Source organism: Ceratotherium simum, chromosome 37 (genome assembly GCF_057802395.1).
Source record: "Ceratotherium simum simum isolate JZ-2026a chromosome 37, ASM5780239v1, whole genome shotgun sequence".
NCBI classification, from domain to species: domain Eukaryota; kingdom Metazoa; phylum Chordata; class Mammalia; order Perissodactyla; family Rhinocerotidae; genus Ceratotherium; species Ceratotherium simum.
In genome coordinates, this window is record NC_141936.1 from 20,914,542 (window position 1) to 20,925,601 (window position 11,060).

The following is an 11,060-nucleotide window of genomic DNA, read 5'->3' on the forward strand; positions in this document are numbered from 1 at the left end:
TGGGTCAGCTGCCATTCACTCGCTGATTCATTCACTAAATTTTCTACGTCCTCCTAGGTGCCAGGCACCGTGCTGAGCTCTGAGGACGCAAGAGTCACGGACACACAGCCAGTCTCTGCGTTCCTGGAGCCTACAATCTAGAAACTAGCAGTGAAGCAACCACAAGAGCAAACAAACATAATTATATAATATACATTTATTTAGATTTATACACACATATATGTTTATGTAAATATATATATATATATATATATATATACGTGTGTGTGATTACAAATTGTGGTGCTATAAAGGAAGTGAAAAGAGGGGGCAATGCTATGAAGGACAGAGGACCAACTTATTGGGGAGGGCCTCCTTGAGCAGGTGACATGAAAGCCAGACCTTGAAGGGTGAGGCCACAGAGGCTCAGAGGCCGGGACTGGAGCGAGGCTATGCAGCAATTCGTGGCAGAGACGAGACCGGGACCAAGGTATCCGGACTCCCAAGCGCAGTGGGATTTCCACTCACTACCCCCCATACCCCCACTGCTGCCTTCCCACTGGGTTCCAGAAGTTGTTAAGGTTGGTGGGATGGAAGGAGCTGTAAGGGCAGACGTGGTGACATCTACAAAGTTGGGCACCAGAGCTGTGGCTGGCCCTGCACAGGAAGGGGAGGAAATGCTGCAAACGGTCAGGCTGGCTGGAGATGGTGGGGAGGGGAGCAGGTGAGGCAGTGTTCTCGTTGTCGTCCCTGCACCCTGTGCTCTGGCCTGAGAGAGGCTAGATAACCCGACCCCGAGGCACACATTTTCTCTCCCTCTGATGTACTCCGATTAGATCTTTGGCTCTAAGCCTCAGTCCCCAGTGTGGAGAGTATATGAAGTATAGGATCATTATGTACAAGGAATTGGAGGCCTCATTCTCCACTCCTCTCTCACCAAAAGCCAAGAGATGCCTTCAGTTACCCTCAAACTGAATTGCAATCCCGACACCCAATCCTGGGTTTCATTCAGAAACCCCAGACATGGAGTTTCTCTTACGTGGATACATCTTGAGGGCCGGAGCCTATAGCGGGCTCCCTCCCTGTCTCCTTGCCCACGATTCAGCTTCCTCTCGGTGCCTGGCACAGAAAGGGCTCTCAACAAACAAGTATCAGACAGAATTGAATTAAACCCCTGCCATTCTTCCCTCCTGTGTGTGCTGCTGAGCAGGGGAAGGCGGAGAAGACTGACAAGCTACTCTGTAGAAGCCCTTCTGGGACAAGGGATTTTGTATGTCTCTGAGTCTGTGTCTGTACATGCAAAGTGAAGAATTATGGAGCCTCATCAAAAGCCATTGTGAACGCATCTTTCTGCAGGTAAGGCCATGCCAGGCATTATAATGAGAAATTAGAATCTGAAACAGGAAAGGCAGGCTCTGGCATGAGCCTGCAGAGAATACAGAGATGACCGAATATTAAAACCCAAGCCACATACACATGAACAGGATTATAGATCATAATCCAAGATCCAGAACTATATGGAGCCGGGACAGGGCTGGGGGTAAGGAGTGAGGGTGGGTGTTTCGGGACTCATATAGGCTCAGGAAGCCATTCTCCCCTCCCCTGGATTGTTCTGGAAGACTTCCAACATCTGCTCCAAATCTGCTTTAGTTCCCCCTCCTCTCCCGTGAGAATCTTCTGTCCCAGCCAGACTGACGCCTCATTATTCACCCCTTCCAGCACTTAAGACCCTATTATGTTGGGGTCTAACTACTTGTATTTCCCTGAGCCCATCCTATTGTTTCACACCCCCGTGCCTTTGCACATGCTGTGCCTTCTGCCTGGAGTGCCATTCATCCTCTGTTCCCCAAAGACTCAGATCAGGTGTGCTCTCTTCATGGAAGCTTTTCTCGAGCTCTCCCACCCCAGCATGGGCTTAAGCATGTTCTGCTTTGTGCCAACTCTAGGCCTTCTACGTACTTCTATCATTCAATGCGATACCTCATGCTCTATTTTTTTGTTTACAGGTCTATTTCAGAGTCTAGAGTCTTGAAGTCTTTAGTGTCTTCCTTAAGAGTAAGGACTATGATTTAATTTATTCACCTTCGAATATCCAGTGTCAGGTGTGGTGCCAGAAACAAATTAAATACTCCCAAGTGTTCTTTGAAATGTCCAACTGCAAGGCTCCTGCTTGATGGGGCCAAGCCTATCTCTTCAGCCTCCTCATGCCATTCTGCCTCTTGTCACCACGGACCAGCCACGCTGGTCCAAATGTGCCAAGCTCATTCCCACCTCAGGGCCTATGCTCATGCTCCCTCCATGTGGAGCACTCTTCTCCCAGTTCTTTGAACAAGAGGCAGCTTCTCATCCGTTAGGTGTCAGCTCAAATGCCAACCCCTCCATGCTGGAAATAGGCTGTATCTTCAACTGAGTGGTGGTTACGTGGCTTGTACCAGTGGCTCTCAACAGGGGCGATTTTGCCTCCCAAGAGACATTTGGCAATGTCTGGAGACTTATTTATTTATTTTTGCTGAGTAAGATTGGCCCTGAGCTAACATCTGTGCCCATCCTCCTCTATTTTGTATGCAGGTCACTTGCCACAGCACGGCTTGATGAGTGGTGCGTAGGTCCGCACCTGGGATCTGAACCTGCGAACCCTGGGCTGCTGAAGCGGAGCGCGCGAACTTAACTGCTACACCACCAGGCTGGGCCCTGGAGACATTTTTGATTGTCACATTTGAGGGGAGGGGTGCTACTGGCATCTAGTAGGCAGAGGCCAGGGATGCTGCTAAACATCCTACAACGCACAGGACAGTCCCCACAACAAAGAGTTATCCAGCCCCAAATGTCAGTAGTACAGAAGTTGAGAATCCCTGGCATACGCAAATGTGAAAACTCACCAGATTGTACACTAAAAATGTGTGCACTTCACCATATGTAAGTTACATATCAAATTAAGGAAAAAATGTGACCCCCTCTGAGAGGCCTCCGCTGAGCACCCATCACTGTATTATATTGTTCTTCTTATCTTCCTTCAAAGCACGTTTCACAATATGCTGTTATTTTGTGATTCTTGCCTGCACCCTACTGGAATGTAACCCCATGTAGTCAGGGCGGGACCTGTCTGTCTTTGCACCACTGTATTCCCGGCAGTGTGCACAATGCCTGGCTCAGAGCAGGCGTCCAGTAAGTATTTGTCGAATGGACGAGTGAATGATAGAAACAAAGAACGAATGAATGATAATTGACTATGGCCGCTGAGCACTGGGACTGTCAGAAGACCGGAGCCCTCTTGTTCTCACCAGGTGGGTTCGTCCCTGCAGGAGAGCTGGGCAGAAGCCACGCCCACTCAGGAGGGCGGGAAGTGAACATGGAGGTCAGAACAAGCCTGGCGGCTGCCCGTGTTTCACAACATCAGGAAAGGCTGCAGGAGAGCCAAGTCTCGGGAGGTCACACACTCCAGGTCTTTGCCCATGACCTCCTCCCCCGAGCAGCTTGCGGGATGCTGCCAAGGCTAAGGTTTACCCCTGCGACTCTCCCAGGAGGGACCCATTAATAACCTGGATCAGAGGACTGGCGGTCATGCAGTTCCGGCCTGTGATGAGGTGGTTTTAAAGCTGAACTCACTAAGAGCAGGCCTCTTTCCAGGTTCCCGGGTAGGGGTGGGGCTTCTGGAGTCTGCCCCTTATCTGCTTGCCATCTCTGTCTGTCTGTCCCTGGTGTCTGAATCCTGCCTTTGCAACTGGCCTGGGAGCTTCCCTTAGGATCGAGAGCCTGCCTTCGTCTTTGCATCATGGCTCAAGCTTGATGCCCATTGCTTGGCTGGCATGCAGGAAATCATAGCATTGGTGATGATGACGACGATGACAATGACACAAGCATGAAGGAGCTGAGATGGTGGGAGCTGTTTGAATGTTAGAGAGAAGAGACATCTTGTTGGACCAGTGTGGAGAAGTCAGTACAGCATAGAAAAGTTAGCCCAATGCGGAAGTGGTGCCTAGAATAATCTGGCCCCCACTCAGCCCCATTCACATCAGTCCATCCCCATATCTGCTGCCCCCACCCTGAGCCACCATCCTATTGTGACTCCCTCCAAGCTGCTGTCCTGTACTCGCTGGAACCCTGGTGTGGCTGGAAACAAATCCCCCGACATCCTTCGCCTCCTCACACCCTGCCTGTCCTGACTGAATATGACCCTTCTCTCCATCTCCTTCCTCCCTCCTGCTCTCCCACCTTCTATAGGGGAAAGCTACAGCCTCCTACCTTTGTCACGTGCCATTTCAGGTCAAGATCATGGCTCCTCCTGCCTCATTTTTTTGTGTTTTTGTGTGTGTGTGAGGAAGATCAGCCCTATGCTAACATCTGCCAATCCTCCTCTTTTTTTGCTGAGGAAGACTGGCCCTGGGCTAACATCCGTGCCCATCTTCCTCCACTTTACATGGGACGCCGCCACAGCATGGCTTGCCAAGCGGTGCGTCAGTGCGCGCCCGGGATCCGAACCTGCGAACCCTGGGCCGCTGCAGCAGAGCACGCGCAGTTTACCGCTTGCGCCACTGGGCCGGCCCCCCTCCTGCCTCATTTAAAAACTTCCCTCCACTCCCCATCAGTCCAGCCACTGACCCAGCCCAGACTCTGAGGAGTTAGACACCTGATTTTAGTCTTCCTGCCTGATTCCTGCTATCAGGTAACTCCAACAAGCATGGCTCATTCAACATTTTAGCTCAGCAGTTCTCAAACTTTAGGGAGCCTAGGAACCACTCAGGAAGTTTGTTAAAATACAGGATCCAGGGGGGCCAGCCCGGTGGTGTAGTGGTTAAGTATGTGCGCTCTGCTTCTGTGGCCGGGGGTTCGAAGGTTCGGATCCTGGATGTGGACCTACGCACCACTTATCAAGCCATGCTGTGGTGGCGTCCCATACAAAGCAGAGGAAGACGGGCCGGCCCTGTGGCTTGGTGGTTAAGTGCGCGCGCTGCAATGCTGGCGGCCCGGGTTCGGATCCCGGGTGCGCATCGAGGCACCACTTCTCCGTCCATCCTGAGGCCGAGTCCCACATGCCGCAACTAGAAGGATGTGCAGCTATGACATACAACTATCTGCTGGGGCTTTGGGGGGAAAAATAAAATAAGTAAAATCTTTAAAAAAAAAAAAAAACAAAGTAGAGGAAGACGGGCACGGATGTTAGCCCAGGGCCAATCTTCCTCAGCAAAAAGAGAAGGATTGGCAACAGATGTTAGCTCAGGGCTAATCTTCCTCACCAAAAAAAAAATAATAATAATAAAAATACAGGCTCCTGGGTCCCTCCCTGAGAGATTCAGATTCAGTAGGTCTGGCTGGGGTCCAGGCGTCTGCATTTGCATAGGTGACTCTGAACTCTGCCTTGGCCTCAGCTCCTGACCTCAATCCCAAGGCCTTCAATGCAATTCAACAGCCTACTCACAGGGTCACACCCTGGATTCCCCTGGGACTTCTCTACCTCTGAAAACCTAAACTCCAGTGTCCTTCTCTCAGACCCCCTCACCCCCATCTCCAGTCCCTCAAACGAGTTGTTTGCTTCTGGGCCTTCAGCCCCTACTGCCCACATTTCTTCCTTCCTAGTGAGAACTTGGGTCCAGCCCCTTGAACCGCTCACCAGCCGTCAGCTTCCTCACCTTTGTCCCTCCAACCTTCGCCTACCAACCTCCAGACCTGCCTGTACCAACCTGACAGTCCACCTTTTCTGCTCCAACCTCATGGACGGGGCTGGAGAAAATGGCCATCCCGTGTGAATCAGGGCCTCTACCATTCAGGCCTTCCTGGGACCCGCAAGGGGTTGTTACCCACCTCCAATTCCTTTGCTTTCAGCCAATATCTTTCTTAGAGGAAATAATTTCTGGGCCCACCCACCCCTCTACAAAATTTGCTACTTACATATGAATTTTTAGAGGAAGTGCTTAGCCTCTCTTGCTCATATCCTCAAGTGGTGTTTCTCCTGCCCACCACTTTTTCTCACCCTGTGAGCAAACTCGAGGATCTCCCCGCTTTAAAAACTTCCTTTGACCTTGGATCCCTTTATAGATTCTGTTCTGCCTTTATCTCGACACAACCTTGTTTCCTGAAAAGCTGTGTCCGTGGGTGTGGTAGATTGCATTTTGGTTCTCAATTCTTCATCTCTCTCTGTAAACACACCCTTCACCATTCAACTATGCGCCATTTCGATAGAGGTGAAATATACTCCCGCAAGCTCTTGATGTTGGGCCTGGTCTTGTGACTTGCTGTGGCCAATGGAACCTTAGCAGACACGATACAAGCAGAGGTCTTAAATGTGCTATTTTGGTTGGACTTGGTTTCTGAATTCGTGCCTTTCACCATAAGAACATCCCCCAGGTAGTTGCTGGTCTAAGGAGGATGAAAGACACAGGGAGCTGACCTGACCCCACCCACAGCTTGGAAGCCAGCCCAGCCCAGCAGAGCCCAGCCTAGGTCAGCTGAAACTCAGCCTGTCCACAGACGCACGAGCGAGAAATACATGATTCTTGTTGTATGCCTCTTGGTTTTGGATTTGCTTGTTATGCAGCATTATTTCAACAACAGCTGACAGAGACAGTGGGAAACAGAAAGATTAAACATGGTGCTTAGATAACTGATTAGCCATTTGGAAAAGAGCAATTCAGACCTGTGCCTTGCAGAGTACACCAAAATAAATTCCAGGTGAATTCAAGTGTTACGGAGATAAAATTAAACCATACAATATTGGATGAAAATTAAATACATGTCCGATATCTGACAGTGGAAGATTTTCGAAGGCTAAAAGCAATACAAGTGTGTTCCTAATTTTCTTTAATAGACATATACTACTCTTGAACTCAGACAAAAAACCACCAAAGACTTAAGGGAAAGAATTACTCTTTTTGCTACTTAAAAAATTTTAAACCTTCTATATGTTAAAAACAACAACGCAAACAAAAGAAAAAGCCCCCGAAAATTGTGGAAAATATTTGCCTCAAATTTGTCAAAGAGTGGATCTACTTAATCTATAAAGCCCTTAAATGAGAAAACACAAAACACCCAGTTAATAAAGGGATAAATGGCTAATATATATGAAAAAAATGTTAAAAATTTTAAAAGAATCGAGAAAATGCAAGCTAAGCAATGAGATATGATTTTCATCTATTAAAATAGCAAAGATTAAAAACTAATAAAATTCTGAAGGTTTCTAAGAATATGGGAAGACGAGTATCATACATTGCTTGTGGGGGTATCAATTGGTACAATTTTCTAGAAAGCAATTCCCAATATGCATCAAGGCTTCTAAAATGTTCATTTTCTTTGACTCAATAATTCTGTTCTAGAGATCTGCCCCACAGATCTGCCCCGAAAGATATTTGAACTGTACACAATAGTGAGACTCTGTAAATAGCCGACAGGTCCGGCGATATGGGAAGAGTTAGGTTCTGTGAACCTCTGTGCGGCTTTTAAATGGTGTTTATATTTGGAACCCAAGGCGATGCGTTATCATTTGTTGGATCCTGGACCAGAAGAAGGACACTAGGGGGACAGCCAGCAAAATTTGAATAAAGACCATAGAGAGGTTATTAGAACTGCATCAATGTCAATTTCCTGGTTTTGATACTAATACTGTAGTTAAGTAAGATGTGACCATTGGGGAAACTAGGTGGCAGGTGTATGCGACCTCCTTGTACTTTTTTGCAAAAATTTCATGTCTGAAATAACTTCAAAATAAAAAGTTAAAAAAAAAAACAGAATATACGCAAATAGAATTGTGTTCATATGTTGATAAAGGTTTTTTAAAAAGCAATACAGGTCTGGGGCCGGCCCGGTGGTGCAAGCGGTTAAGTGCGCGCACTCCGCTGCGGCGGCCCGGGGTTCGCTGGTTCGGATCCCGGGCGCGCACCGACGCACTGCTTGGCAAGCCATGCTGTGGCGGCGTCCCATATAAAGTGGAGGAAGATGGGCACAGACGTTAGCCCAGGGCCGTCTTCCTCAGCAAAAAAAGAGGAGGATTGGCGGATGTTAGCACAGGGCTGATCTCCTCACAAAAAAAAAAAAAAAAAAAGCAATACAGGTGGGCAGATCCCATTGGTTGATTGATAGCCATTCTCCACTCCTCCTTTTTTCCTTGTTAACTCCTATTTTGCCAGCCCTCCTATGAACAGCCATAGCTTCCAAGTGAGTCCTTCCCCAGCGCTGGTGGGTGGATCTTGGTGGGTCCAAGCCGACCGGTGCTCATTGCCCGGCCAAGGGATTGGTTAGACACAGAATATGATGGAATTCTTGCCATCAGATAATCATAGCAATATTTATATAGCACAAATCGTGTGCCAGGCACGGCTCTAAGTGCTTTATACAGATTAACTGTCAGCTCTCACAACAACCCTATGAATCAAATACGGTTATAATTCCCATTGCACAGATAAGAACATTGAGGCTGAGAGAGCAAGTCAATCACTCAAGTTGCACAGCTGTGAGATGAGGAGGGAAATAAGCTGGAGGCCTTCTAGGAAGGTTTTCCTAGTTGTCAAAAAGGGATATAACAGGGCTGTGCTTTTTTCTTGCTCCAGGATGCTGTCAACTGCCTGTGATACCTGGAACTGTGGCAGCCATTTTAGGACTATGAGGGAGCAGCCTAAGAGGACATTCCAACATGCTGAGGATGGAGCCAGTGTCCTTGAAGACATAACCGAGCCCCCGAATTAACCAGTCTGGATTACCCTGTCCCTGGACTTGTTATGTGAGATAAAAATTGTCATTTTTGTTTACGCCACTTTTAGTTGAGTATTTTGATACTTGCAGCCAAAATCACCCAAACTAGTACTGTGGGCAAATTTTAGAATTTAATATAAAGTAGAGGGGAAAACAGGATACGAAACTGTGTAAATTTGGTATAGTTAATATGTTTGCTGTAAACAAAAATGCATAGAAAAAAATCTAAAATGCTCCCAGTGGTGATGTCTGATTGATAGGCTCAAGGTGTTAGCACTGCCTAAATAGCTATGATAGATATAGCCAACGGTTAGCATAAGTTAGCATAAGGGACAGTGTCTTGTAGAAAGGAACCGTGTTAGAACTATAAATAACCCTGATCCACAAGACACCCGCTTTGCTGAGTCAGCAATGCTTTTGTTTGCACGTAGCCTGGATGGGTCCACACCTGCTTGTGAGCAATACGCATGCTCTGCTGCTTTCTCAGCCTTAGCTTCTACTCAGACCTCCCTACTGCGATAAGACAGTGACATTGTTCTTTAAGTCTTCCCAGGAATGTAGCGACCTTCAGAAAGGAGCCCTGTGCTGGTATCCATCCCCGGTGACAAGAGAAAGGGATGATCTGGCACCTCAAGGACTACACCACCAGACGATCACGTTCTGAAACCCCCTTCTTTTCAGCCCGTTTGCTCTGTATAACTGCTTCAAGATTTTGTAGTTTTAAGAAGGTTCTTTAAGGACACTAGTCCGCCATCTTCCCTCTTGCTAGCAAACTGTAATAAAAAGACCCCTTCTTTCCTACCACCTTGCCTCTGGACTGTTGGCTTATCTTTGTGGCAAGGAGAGGACCCCTATTTGGCAGGGACAAAGGGGTGTCACTTCTTCTCTTTTTTACACTTTTAAAAGATTTTCTGACCTTCTATAATGAGAATGTCTTACTGTTTTAATGTCTTCTTCTTCTTTTTTTTTTTGTGCGGTAGATCGGCCCTGAGCTAACATCTGTTGCTAGTCTTCACCTTTTTGCTGAGGAAGATTAGCCCTGAGCTAACATCTGTGCTCATCTTCCTCTATTTTGTATGTGGGACGTCGCCACAGCATGGCTTAACTAGTGACGTGTAGGTCTGTGCCCAGGATCCAAACCCATGAACCCTGGGCCGCCAAAGCGGAGCATGTGAACTTAACCACTACGCCACTGGGCTGGCCCCACGTATTACTCTTTTAATCAAAAACCTTATTATTTCATTAAAACAAAGGAAGAGGTCCTCCTTGCTGCCTCCACTTTCGCGTCCCACCCATTCTCAGGCCACTCAACTGAGCTTCTGCCCCCATCATTCCAGCCTAATTTGGCTCGAATTTGAATGTCAAATCCATTTGTCACTGTTCGGTCCTTTTCACTTAACCTCTGGGCAGAGCCTTCTTTTTTCTTTGCCTTCCCTGTCACAGTCTCTTCTGGTTCTCCTCTCCCATCCCTCACGAGCTTTCCCTTCTGCTGCCATTGCTCACGTGTCCGGTTCCCCAGAGTTCATTACTTGGCCCTTTCTCTTCCCACGCTACAGTCACTGCTTCCCCAGAGAGAAATGTCCACCTGGTTTCCCTCCCGAGTCCAAATCTAAATGCCCATGCTCTTTCTGGTCATCTCCAGGTGTGGTGGGGCAGGTATGGGGGGCCTCAGTCCCTTTCCTTGCGAAAGGGACTGATAATCCGCACGGGGCTATTTTGAGGATTAACTGTAATTACCCGAGCAAAGGACACAGTGCCCGGTTCATGGCAGGTACTCGTTAAATGTTCGTTGATGTTATTGTATCTTGTGTTATTCTTGCAATGTCAACGTCTGGTCCTTGTGGGCGCTCAGATAAACATTTTATGAATGAATGCCAAATGAATGAATGACTGGGATCCTTCCCCTTCGTTTGCCACTGCCATCACCCAAATTTGGGCCCTGAGTCCTAACACCTGGTCCATTGCAGGCACCTCCAGCCCCTGTCCACCTTACATGCTTATCAGACAAAGCTTTTGGAAGCCCAGCTCCGAAATGAGTCAGCATCCTGCTCAGAGCCAGTGTCTACACAACTAAATTCACGTTGCTTGATTTGGCAATATGGTCTCAACCCAGTTTTCTAGTGTTTTATGCTCCCACTGCCCTCCATGCCTGTGCCCTACCCCGTTTCAATTGGCCGGCACTAGTCACTGTCCAGGGATTTTTGCCTCCCCCACCTGCCCCCCCACACCTGGAGAAATCCTTTAAGCCACGGTTCTCAAGATACCTCCTGCCCCAGCCCACCTGAGGTGATCTGATAGACTCCCAGGAGTAACTGTACCTAATTAAGGCCCGGGTTCTCTGTCTGGGGAGTTTTGCAGGCCTCCCCAGGGGGAGGAACGGAGGAGAGTGAGTCCCCAGGGAG